Genomic DNA, 13,474 nt, shown 5'->3' on the forward strand with positions numbered 1-13,474 from the left:
ACATCACAGCCAGTCAACAAACTTGGTTAAATTTGGTTCACCACCCGATCCCTGTCCCCAAGCAACACTACACATGGCTTCAAATACTGTAGTGCCCCCCGATAAAGATCTTCATTAAGATGTTCAAGATGGGGTATTTTCCAAAAGCCTGGAAAAGGGCATCTATCCTGCCCCTTATAAAAAACCCACACTCAATCCCCTTGAAATCAACAGTTACCATCCAATATCACGGCTTCCTTTTCCAGCCAAAATGATGGCAAGGGCAATAAACAGGAAAATTATCTATTTTTTGTAGAATTACTGTCTCCTAGACTATTCCCAGTTTGGTTTGAGAAGTGGGCACAGTACTGAGGCAGCACTAATTGTTGCTACTGAGGAAATTAGAACATGTATTGATCAAGGAGGGAAACCAGCCCTGATCCTTCTTGACTTATCAGAGGCTTTTGATACGGTGAACCCCAAGGTCCTACTTTTAACTGACTTTGCAGCTTTGGAATAAAAGGCACTGCACTGGCCTTACTCAGGTGATGCCTCTCTGAAAGAAAACTATCAGTATCCTTACATGGCTTAGTCTCCACCCCTTTCTCTCTGCCTTGCGGTGTCCCACGAGGGTCATCTTTGAGCCTGACGCTCTGCAATACCTACATCACACCCCTTGCTAACCTGATCAGATCTTTCAACTTCTCCCGGGTGTCGTACGCTGATGACACACAAATCATAGCTTCAATTTCCAGTAATATAAGTGGAACAGCAGATATGTTTCGCAATTGTATGGAAGTAGTTGAAAAGTAGATGAAGGAAATCTGCCCTAAACTAAACTTGGGCAAGACCTAAGTATTTCTTTTTGACAACAACCTTGGCTTCTGGTCCCCCATCTGGTGACCACAGAACCTGGGACACTACCAACCCGTCTAAAAAAGGTCAGAAACCTGAGCGTCATTTTTTATGACAAACTGACGTCTGGAGCACAGGTGAATGCATGCACCATATCTGCTTTAAACACCTTAAGAAGGATAAAACACATTCTCCCATTTATCCCCCACAACCTAAAAAAAACAGTAAATGTGACCCTGGTCCTCTCTAAATTAGACTACTGCAACGCTTTGTGCCTCAACATGCAACAAAGGGCCAGATTTACAAGAACGTGCTGCATCAGCTGTGATGCGGCACTTTTGTTGCACCCCCCACGCACCCCTAACAACACCATGTGTGTGTCGTATTTACAATACGGTGCACCACGGCGCACGTTAGGACAACAGCATCATAACTTATGACGCTATTGTGGTACTTTGCAGGATTAGCGCAATAAATTGTGACGCTAACCCTGCAAAGTCAAGGGACGCCTATTGAAAGTAGTGGGCACGTCATTTTAACTGCTGCTCTGAGCAGGCGTTAAAAATGATGCTAAAAATAGCGCAGATAAATGTTGTAAATTTCACTGTGCCATTTTTATGGGCCTCCCTAACACCAGAACACCCCTGTTGCATACATTATGCCTGGCGCAGGGAATAATATATCGCAAGGGGTTACAAAGTGGCACAATGCAAGCATTGCACCCCTTTGTAAATATGGTGAAGGAGAAAGTTCTCCCTGACGCCACAATAGCAGGAAAAACGTATGCTAGTGTAGCGCTAAGAGGCCTTGTAAATCTGGCCCAAAGATTGTTACGAAAGCTGCGGACTCTACAGAATACAGCCACCCGGCTGTTGTTAGGGGTTCCAAAGTTTCAGTCAGCCCCCCAAGCACTACACAAACCTCACTGGTTGTCCACTAACAATGCATCACCTTTAATGCCCTCTGCATCGCCCATAAGGCCCTACAAGGCTCAGCCCCGAGTATTTAAAAAAGAATCTCAAATGGTACACTCCTACTAGAGCACTGCAAACGTCAGAGTCCCCGGTTTAAACTGACAAATTGGGGAGACAGGAGTTTTATGGGTGACACCCCTAGACTGTGGAAGAGCCTCCCTCCCCCTCATAAATTAGTGCCCATTCTGATTAGCACGTGGCTTCTTGCTCCCTAATTCCAGCTATGGTCCCCTCCTTACACTGGTTCAGTACGCGCCTCTGACTCCTCAGCGCCAAGACGCCTTGGGGTAGGTATTAGCGCACTTTACAAACCTTAACATTACCATATTGCTACGGAATTCCTCGGGGACTTGTAATTTTGTTATAATGCGCATCACTGGGTACCTTAGCCCAAATATAAATTAGTACCAGAGTACAAACAGATCCCTAAATAATTAGTAAACAATGTACGCGGATGTGTGCTGCTGGACAGTGAGAATAGGATGAATCACCAGGAGGAAGATGTAAGGTACCAGGGTGTGAAGAGCGGATGTCTGTGTGCAGAGGTGAAGAAGGGAGATAATGAGAGGAGCTTGGAAAGGGTGGAGTGGGGAGAAGGGTTTGAGCGAAGAGTGCAGGAGAGCGAAAGTAAAGGAGAGCTAAAGGGTGAACGACAGGGAATGAGAGCTAGGGAGGAATAAGGGTTCAAGAGAGTGAGTGAGAGCTAGGGAGTAATAATGGTGCATGACAGTGAATGAGAGCTAGGGAGGAATAAGGATGCACAACAGTGAATGAGAGCTAGGGAGGAATAAGGGTGCAAGACAGTGAATGAGAGCTAGGGAGGAATAACGGTGCATGACAGCGAATGAGAGATAGGTAGGAATAAGGGTGCAAGACAGTGAGTGAGAGCCTGGGAGGGATAAGGGTGCAAGACAGTGAATGAGAGCCAGGGAGTAATAAGGGTGCATGAAAGCGAATGAGAGCTATGGAAGAATAAGGGTGCAAGACAGCGAATGAGAGCTACGGAGGAATAAGGGTGCATGACAGCGAATGAGAGCTAGGGAGGAATAAGGGTGCAAGACAGTGAATGAGAGCCTGGGAGGGATAAGGGTGCAAGAGAGTGAATGAGAGCTAGGGAGGAATAAGGGTGCAAGACAGTGAGTGAGAGTTAGGGAGGAATAAGGGTGCATGACAGCGAATGAGAGCTAGGGAGGAATAAGGGTGCAAGACAGTGAATGAGAGCCTGGGAGGGATAAGGGTGCAAGACAGTGAGTGAGAGTTAGGGAGGAATAATGGTGCACGACAGTGAATGAGAGCTAGGGAGTAATAAGGGTGCACGGCAGTGAATGAGAGCTAGGGAGTAATAAAGGTGCACGTCAGTGAATGAGAGCTAGGGAGGAACAAGGGCACAATCGGCGTGTTTGCCATTTTCTGTCCCCCTGGGGCACTGTGTATTACAGAAGAGGCTGCAGATGCTTATGCGGCTCCTTCCGTAATAAAGACACTGCACGCACGCATACAGCACTCATTCCCTCCTTCGCGTGGTGCACACTTTACCTCCGCAGCTACTCCACCATATAAGTGCGGGTGCAGAGGCCAATGAGCGGCGCAGTGACTGTGCCCCACAAAAGATCGCGCAGCGTCAGTGCACTCCGTGAGGGCACCCCTTAGGATAGGGGAAAGGAGGTACCATGGACCCCTCCAGACATTCCCCTGCAGGTGGCTGCGGGCACTCATGCAACCCGCTCACGGGGTGCCTCCGCCCCTGTGAGGTGTAGGAGGGACTGAAAGAAAAGAGGCTACGTCACGGAGCGGCGCCATCTCTCACACATGTGCTGCCCCCATCAGGGGGGTACGGTTTCACATCTGGCCTGTCGGCAGCACAGTAGCAGTAGTAGGGCTCTCAGTCCCCGCTTGCGCCTGTCACACCAATTTAAAGGTGTGCAGTGGTGCAACGAGGGAGAGTGCACACTATCTGCAAAATGGTCGCCAGAGTAAATATTGCTCAGCTCCTTCATGCTTCTAGTGATGCCAATTCTGTTGATTTAGCAGGGTGAAAGGTTATACCTCAAGGACCGCCCACCAGCACCACTGGAAATGTAGGTGTTCCACGTTATTGTAAAATTCATAGACATCTGTAGTGCACTTAGTATTCTGCAATAGCACTAATATGCGTACTACAAGATGCTGTTCACTAACCTGCGTGCAGACGTCTATGCTTCCGATGCTTCTATCTTTTATATGTGGAGATCTCTGCCCAACTGCAGAAATGTTCACACGCATAAGTATACGTTTTAGCAGTAAATGTGCAAAAACCAGTGAAGGTTATGACTGAAAGGGAGGGGATAAGGGAAGGTATGGAGTGGTAGGAAGTGGTTTAGTGACAGATATGCACCACCCACAAAAGATTAAGCCAATTTCTAATCACAAACTACACTTCTATAGTTAATTTAACCAAAGAAGACCTAAAACAGTTGAACATGTTCTCTGGCTCAGAGCTGGGGGAAATCCAACACCACACGTAGCCCCTCCCAGGTACTTCAGTATCCTCTCATAGAACATAATGGAGGTAGGAACTTAAGTAAAACCACACAGAAAATAATGTTAAAATAAAATAACTAGTTTAAATTGAAAAAAAGACCCCAAATTATTTTAATATAAAAAACGTTATAAATAAATATTATTTTATTAAAAAATAAAGTAATCATATTTTCTCAATTTGAAATTACATTTAACTTTAATTATTGTAAAAAAATATTTAAATTAAATTAATTTTATTCTTACATTTTAGCCACTTTTAATACTTAAAGTAATTATTTTTAATTTAAACTTAAGTTGCTGCAACTCTCTTTAAATTATTCTAAATTTAAAATACATTATTAAAATGAATTTACCTTGACATTTAACTTACAATTATTATATTTTTTTAAACTTTCATTTTTCAAAATGTCCCTATTTCCCTTACCATAGGGAGATCTCTGCCACAATTACAGAGGTTTCCGCCAAGTGTGTGTAATGTTAAATCCAGTTCTAAATCCACTACCAGTATTAACTTTATGGTTGACTCCATCCCCTGTTTGAAGAGGTGAGGACACGTGTGTCTAAAGGTTTGAGTAAATTCACACTTGTACACGGTGAACGGCCAAAAGTTGTAAAGTTACTCAAAAGTGTAAGAGCAAACGTACACATGTATATTTACTCATATGTAAGTTTACATTTATGAATAGCCCCCTGTATATGACAAATGGATGTTTATTGTGTTGGCTCATTGTGGTCTGCGGCAGGTTTATTTAGTTGCATGAGGTATCTGCTGTTTAAGCCTAACTGACACAAAAAGATGGAATGGTTTAATATGAAAGTCAGATTTCGGAGTCATTTTTAATGAGATCTCTCTCTGGCTATTTGATATTAGAAAGTAAAAATTAGAGCTACTTAAAACATACGAAACCTACTTTGCTGTGGAATCACAGAATATTCCTATATCTGAATGTTGTTGATATGTGTGTACTGTTATAATCACAATATCAAAGGAGGGTTGAGGTATGATGTGTGAGGGCACATTAGGACACAGATGGGGAGTAGACATGTGGTCGAGGAGGCAGGGACCATGATGTGTCAATCAAAGTTCCTATAAGAGCGCAGCTAATCACCCATGAGTGTCTAAAGGCGCTGGAGGGAAGAATGGGTTCAGTCGAAGACCCAGGTCTTGAGATCCTTCTTGAATTGAGGTAGTGAGGGCGATTGCCTGAGGTGTAGCGGAAGAGCATTCCAGGTTTCCGTGGCGACCTAAGAGAAGGATATTCCTGCAGCTGAGTTCTCGCGTATCCTTGGGATAGTGGCGCGGGCCAGTTGAGAGGAAAGGGTATAGCGAGTGGGAATCGTGGCAGAGATGGAGAGTCGAGATGTGGGTACAGGGTAAGTACTCTAAACAACTCAATATTATGCTTTCTAGACCTCATGGAATAATTAACGCAAACACAGTGATTGCAGCTTGATGTTGTATGTTTCTTAGATGCTGACTTTAAGGGAAGAAACCCAGCTTTTGACTACTTTCATGCATTTTCTTGCACCTCTGCAGATTTCAGTTTTTTTCCAATAGAATTATAAACAGATTGATCCAGATGTTCACATATCTTTTCCCACGGTTTGAACTCACTTCAAATACAATGCGCAGAAGAGGAGGAAAAATGTTGTGCAATTGCTTATGTATATTAGGACATTGGAATTTTGGGCGCTTCATTGGAAACATTGGTATACGCCGACTTCTAATTGCCAGTAGAAGCCCGGAGCTCCAACATTCCAAAGTTTTTGTTCACAGCTGCTGCTGTCAACAAAGGCATCATGGAGCTCAAAGGGATTGTTCATTGCCCTCGGCCTCTGTGAGGTCCTTGTTTTATTTATTAGAACATCCAGTCCTCTAGTGGCAGAATTTTCTAACAGCCTTATAGCCCTCCGTAGCTGGGCTATACCAGCATTTAAGTCCAGCTCCCTTGTTAAACACTAGAGTGGGCCTTTAATGGGCAGTATAGCCCGCTATACCGAGCTAAAAAGCTATAATGGAGCAATGGAATGCTAAGCCCTTCATTGAAGACGATGGAGCAGCAGCGAGCTGAATGCAGCCTGTTGCTCTCAGCCATCCAATGTCCTAATCTGCTCCCTCTCAATCAGGGAATTTGTAAAGCGCACTACTCACCTGTGATGGTCTCAAGGCGCTGGGTGGGGGGGGCTGCTACTGCTCGAACAGCCATGTCTTGAGAAGTCTCCTGAAGGTAAGGAGGTCCTTGGTCTGACGCAGGTGGGTGGGAAGAGTGTTCCACGTCTTGGAGGCCAGGTGCGAGAATGATCTGCCACCTGTGGTTGCTCTGCGGATGCGTGGGACGATGGCGAGGGCAAGGTCGGCGGAGCGAAGCTGTCGGGTCGGGGTGTAGGAGAGCCATCTGGGAGGCTCCCTCTGGCTCCCTCTCTCCTGCCTCTCCACAGGCTATGTGCGCTCTGCCTCTCCATATTGTTCCAGTGTGTCCATGATAATGTTTCTACCAGAGAGATCCCTAATTATGCAAAGTGCTATAATAGTGTCATGGTGTGGAATGTCATGGAAAAACGGTAACATGAAATGGCGGACATTACATAAATTACGTCGACATAATTGAAACTTTCACCATCCACCCCCAACGTATGGATTGTTCTTATAGCTCTTCTGCCTTGGGCTATTATGGTAGTTAAAGGCCCTCACTTGCAGCTCAGGCCTATACCTTAGGTTTGGGGTTATAAACAGCTCTGATTTTCCTCGGCCGAGGGCTATATTGCTTAAATATTCCAATGCGGTAAAGAGGAAAGCTCAGGGTTCTACCTCCTTGGGCAATTTGTCCCTTGAAAAAATCCTAATCATGTTTAGATGAAAACAACACCAGAGTCTGTACTTGGAATAAGTCCTCTTCATTGCTGTATGTTTAATAATTCGAAACTTTTAAATCAATACCTCAAGTATATCGAGACAGTTCTGCTTTTCCAGCCCGCAGAGTATGAAGGGTCACTGAAATGATGTAGCTTGAGTTTGATTAAAATTTCCCATATTTGTGAAATTTTGAAAGGGTATTTTGTGGGGAACTGCTGGAGTTCCAACACTTTGAACCAATCGTACCACAAGCCAATATCGACTGAATATAGTTGCACTCTTAGAGCACATCGTGAAATCGGAGGGTCTACAAAGATGGTAAAGTTTGCTTTTACAAGCTTCGGAAAGTTTATTTTACCTTTGCCAACTTTAGAAACATCATAAAGTTGTTCACGGTTTTTGATAAATAAACCATTCTTTAAAACATCTGCGTTTTGCCGAAGAATGTGAAATAAACAATGGTCTGAGGGAGTAAATCACCTTCCTCATCTTGTAGTTGTATGTAGTTGACGATTTTCACAAATTCAATAAGCTGCAGAACTGTTTATGTATCACAGTGTTACTAGGAGACAGGAGATGCTGCATTCCCAGGCCAATCACCTTATACTTGGAAAATAAAAAAACTCCATAGATTGCATGGCTTGAATAAAGTTAAATGATATTAAAGGAATACTTTACTGTAGCTCCAATTTGACATACAGAGTAGATAGCTGTAGACATTCTACATCACAACATCAAATTGCATTCAATAAAAATGTCAAAACCAAAATCAATGTAGAACTAACTTTAGTGCATAAAAGTGGTGTTTGGACAAAACCCCAAAACAACAGGCTTGAGATCCAACCTGGAGGAAAACTGAGAACTCGTAAAATAATGTAATGATAATAGTTTGTAAAAATGATTCCACATGTTGGCAGTGCTCCTATATTCCTTTCCAAGAGCATCACACAGCCTCATTACACTATTGAAATATTATTTAAAAAATACAACCGATCTCTACGTTAGATCTAATATCGGCGCATGGTGACTGTGGCTTGAATTTAATGGGTGAAGTAGGTCCTCTGTCACCTGTAGAACATAGGAACTCCTGACAACCCAGACCTGCTTCTTACAATAATGGGTGGTGGCTGCCTCACAATACCCAGCCTCACAGCTCTAGCCAGAATGCATTTTCCCCGAGGTCAATGTTTAATGGACTGTTCACACCTCATCCTGGTGTAAATATCAAGGGCACATTTGCAGGGACGGCTCCTCCACTCTGGCGAAGGAGCATCGTCGCGCCCCCCCCCCCCCCTACCACCGCCAGCAGCAGCTGCAAAACTTTTACAAGAAAACGATAATAGACTATGTTATTATTGTTTTCATGTCCAAGGGGCGGGGCCACGGGTGATGACAGGGACGCAGAAGGAGTGCACAGGACTCCCCCCTCAGTGTGCATATATGTTTGGATGGCCGTCTTGGGCCGGCCAAACACACATGTGCACTAGACTCCCTCCAACCGGGCAACGCAAGCACTGCATTGCCGAGTTGGAGACAGTAGGCTGAGACGTCCACTCTGCCTCGGAGCGCCGTGGCGCCCTGGCTGGTCGCTCCGTCAAATCCTGCCAGAAGCATGAAAGTAGCATTAGGATTGGTCGCAGGATGGGAGCATGTGCCTGGAGTTGAGGACCTAGGAGCGGCATGGCAAAAATTGTACTTTAAAAAAAAATTATTATATATGTTTTTCGTCCTCCTCCGCCATGCGCCATGCCACCACTATGTGCCTGCAAGCCACCATTGCACATTTGAGAGGAAAGTTTGTGCATTGTATAAGTGTCCAAAGATTCAAACTCTGACTTTCACTTTTGTTAAAACTGTCAAACGTCTCAGTTGGTTCCCAGTGCTCTCCACTGCCACAAAAAACACTATCTTGTCAGAGCAGAGTACAGAGATGCAATATAGTAACCTTGCAGCCACTCCAGAGAGCCTGTAAGGACCCAGGGTGCACCACAATCTGGAATCAGCTGCAGGAGGACAGGTCGAAAGAGGCTTTCTGAGGCCTCAAGAAACTCAATACACCTTGGTAAATTGTGGGAGGTGGTGGTGTGCCTAAACCTGGGACCATCTCACGTTGATTCCTACACACACAGACCTTTGCAGCCTTTTCTTTGGCGCAGGTTGAGAACGGTGCAAAGGACGGGTGCGATGCTCCATTAAAGGAAGAGGAAAACAGCGGCCAGGACTCAGGACCAGGGCATGTGAAGTTAGACCGGCTGAACTCAGTGACAAAGAAACAATCTATTTAAAAACAAATGTGAACAACCAATACACACTAAAATCCGATATGTTGCGTTAATAAAAACAGAAGTATGTGTAAATAACACTCTTGTTTCTATTAAATCATTTAATCTTTGGACAGAGATGAATCCTAACTATTCCTGCATTGGATTACGTCTTCATTCAGGCAAAAATGTATCAAAGTATTGCATTGCACGTGTGTCACGCAAGCTGACTCAAGGACAATGCAGTCCTTGAATCAGATTTACAAAGACACCTTGCGTGGCGTGGTAAATCTGGAGTAACCCAAGGTAGTACAAGTTGCTGTCTTGCATTAGTCTGCGCCGGAAAGACATGACATGGGTGGAGAGTCACTGCACCCACACATTCTCCCAAGCTGTTTGGCACATTCCCAGATTTACTATGAATAATAAACCTGAGCGTGTGTCAAAATTGTACACCTTCCTGAAAGAAAGAGGAAATAAGGAGAACTAAAGATATTTCTCATTGTTGCGCCTCTGAGTGTGCTGCATTTCGCATGGAAAAAGCCTCTAAGGATTGCTTGTGTGCAGGAAGGTGCCCCTTCCTGCACAAAAACAATCCTGCATGCAAAGGAGGCGCCCTTGCTCCGCGGCGTTGGCGTTAAACAGCATATAGTGCACAAACACAGTGAGAGAGCAGGAATGCGCCATACCTTGGTAAATACGGCATACTCTTGCCTTCTCCATTTGACTCAGTGCAGCACAGCAAGTCGTCTGGCTCTAGCTGCTTATTTCATGATACCTACGTTCTCATTATTTTGACCAGCTTGCATTATTAAGTCAACTAAACAGGCCTTATGTAGTACTACTAAAGAGGTTGAGGACCTGTCAAAAGAGGAAATAAAGTGATCTTCCTGGGATCAAGCATGGATGCTATTTTGTTTGATAGCAACTCCCACCTCCCCCCAGGTCATATATTTACAGTGACTTCTAGCGTCCTTTGTTATTGTCTGTCTCCTCCACTGGCTCTCGGTGTTACCTTATGCACGTGACGTCCTCCACCTGCACACCAGTTCAGTCCTATATGTCTGATTCACAGAGCTCTATAATGAACAGTAGAAAAACTGCTCACATAGAGGATTGCGGCAGACACAGTTTTCCTAGAGTACTGAAATGGTCAAAGTTTATTCATACGCATTTTCAATAAGTGGTAGAGTCCACAGAAATATCTGTGAAGCAAATGGGTAAACTTGGGTCCTGATTTCGAACTTGGCGGATGAGTGACTCCGTCACAACGGTGACGGATTTTCTGTCCGCCCAAATATAAATCCCATTATATCCTATCACTGTTGTGATGGATTAAATCGTCTGCTAAATTCTAAATCAGACACTTAATGTTTTCCATGTAGATTAGAACAAACACCTTACCCTGCAACCTCTTTAAATAATGGAGGTACTCCCTGCCCTCAGTACTTTGTAGAGAATGGGAAAGTACTTGCAAGAGGTATGCTACTCCCCACCCTAATAACTAATTCATGGTTGTTCACCTACCTTTGAAGTATTCCAAACTAAGAAAAAATAGAATTCCAACCCTAAACCTAAGTTTACGAATACTGGCATTCTGACAGGGTCGCTGCATTCTTAAAGATGACAAACGAACTTAAAATCTCGTCAAATCTAATTTTATAAATTAGTATTAAAATTTGCATTTTCTACGAGTTTTTTTCTGCAGATGACTTTTACTTACGCAAAATGTTTTGTGAATATTCTGAATGTGATTGCCTTCCTCGAAGTAGGACATTTAACTATGAAAAATAATAAAGGCACACAAAAAACAAATACTGCAATAATCAAAAAAGCCACTGTGAGGCAGCACTATACAATATTTGGTTTGGTAGCCTTTTCTTTTTCTTTCCCAGTACTTGAAAGTAATAATATTTATACTCTGTGCACTTTACGTGCATTATATGCATATTTTGATAACATTTGCACTGCATTATTGTTTCCATCAGCTGAATTTTTGTATTCATTACTTTTTAACGTAGTAAATGCGTTCTCTTTTAGTGTCAATCAATTGATACAGCTGCCGTAAATTATATTTGTGAATTTAAGTCACTTTACACCCCGGCCTCCCCCGACCCTCCGTCCACTTTTGTTCTTTTTATTCAGGTGGTTGAGATTCTTCTGCTATTTACCTTAGAATTACATTTCAGGTAACAGAATGCAAACCAAAACGCATGACGGTGAGATCTGTCATTGTCCAACTCAATACTGCAGGGCACAGATCGCACAGAGGTGATTGGCTGTCAGGACCCTGAGCACCTCCTGCACTGATACCTCCAACTATGGGTACAGTTCAGAGTACAGACCCTGAGTACCTTCTGTACCGATGTCTCCATCCCAGGACACAGTTTACCCAGAGGTGATTGGTTGTTACGAGTACCTTCTGAATTGATCCCTCCCTCTCATGGCACAGTTCGCACAGAGGTGATTGGTTGCCATGACCCTGAGTACCTTCTGCACCTCAGGGAACAGTTCGCACAGAGGTGACTGGTTGTCACAACACTGAGGGGGTCATTCTGACCCCCGCGGGCGGCAGAAGCCGCCCGCCTGGCGGGAACCGCCAGAAGACCGTACCGCGGTCAAAAGACTGTGGCGGTCATTCTGACTTTCCCGCTGGGCTGGCGGGCGACCGCCAAAAGGCCGCCCGCCCGCCCAGCGGGAAAGCCCCAGCAACGAGGAAGCCGGCTCCGAATGGAGCCGGCGGAGTTGCTGGTGTACGACGGGTGCAGTTGCACCCGTCGCGATTTTCAGTGTCTGCCAAGCAGACACTGAAAATCTTAATGGGGCCCTGTTAGGGGGCCCCTGCAGTGCCCATACCAGTGGCATGGGCACTGCAGGGGCCCCCAGGGGCCCCACGACACCCGTTCCCGCCATCCTGTTTCTGGCGGTGAAAACCGCCAGAAACAGGATGGCGGGAAGGGGGTCGGAATCCCCATGGCGGCGCTGCTTGCAGCGCCGCCGTGGAGGATTCCCTGGGGCCGCGGGAAACCGGCAGGAAACCGCCGGTTTCCCTTTTCTGACCGCGGCGGTAGAATGGCCCCAGAAGCACCGCCAGCCTGTTGGCGGTGCTTCCGCGGTCGTTGGCCCTGGCGGTCCATGACCGCCAGGGTCAGAATGACCCCCTGAGTACCTTCTGCACCGACCCCTCCCTCTCAGGGCACAGTTCGCACAGAGGTGATTGGTTGTCACAACCCTGAGTATCTTCTGCACCGACCCCTCCCTCTAAGGGAACAGTTCGCACAGAGGTGATTGGCTGTCACGACCCTGAGTACCTTCTCCACCGACCCCTCCTCTCAGGACAGTTCGCACAGAGGTGACTGGCTGTCACGACCCTGAGTACCTTCTCCCCCGACCCTCCCTCTCAGGGCACAGTTCACACAGAGGTGATTGGTTGTCACAACCCTGAGTACCTTCTGCACCGACCCCTCCCTCTAAGGGAACAGTTCGCACAGAGGTGATTAGCTGTCACGACCCCGAGTACCTTCTCCACCGGCCCCTCCTCTCAGGACACAGTTCGCACAGAAGTGATTGGCTGTCAGGACCCTGAGTACCTTCTGCACCGACCCCTCCTCTCAAGGCACAGTCCTCACAGACCCCTCCCTCTCAGGGCACAGTTCGCACAGAGGTGACTGGTTGTTATAACCCTGAGTACCTTCTGCACCGACCCCTCCTCTCAAGGCACAGTCCTCACAGACCCCTCCCTCAACACAGAGGTGACTGGTTGTCCTGAGTCCGTGTGCCTTCTGCAGTCAGCCCTCCATGGGCAGGTCAGTGGAACTCAGTCCTGAGGGGCTGTAAGGGACTCTCATTTACACATGAAGATAAGTCTTGCTAATCGGAGACCGTGGCGGTCATTCTGACTTTCCCGCTGGGCTGGCGGACGACCGCCAAAAGGCCGCCCGCCCGCCCAGCGGGAAAGCCCCAGCAACGAGGAAGCCGGCTCCGAATGGAGCCGGCGGAGTTGCTGGTGTACGACGGGTGCAGTTGCACCC

General features: G+C 46.0%; 1 protein-coding gene across 7 annotated transcripts in view; it reads right to left on the minus strand.

Annotated features, from left to right (window-relative positions):
- The window catches only part of TNS1 (tensin 1), a 1,530,885-nt gene that overhangs the window by 800,284 nt on the left and 717,127 nt on the right, over positions 1–13,474 (minus strand). The gene's annotated exons all lie outside the window — the stretch shown is intronic.

The sequence above is a fragment of the Pleurodeles waltl genome, chromosome 3_2 (genome assembly GCF_031143425.1).
Source record: "Pleurodeles waltl isolate 20211129_DDA chromosome 3_2, aPleWal1.hap1.20221129, whole genome shotgun sequence".
Taxonomy (NCBI): Eukaryota; Metazoa; Chordata; class Amphibia; order Caudata; family Salamandridae; genus Pleurodeles; species Pleurodeles waltl.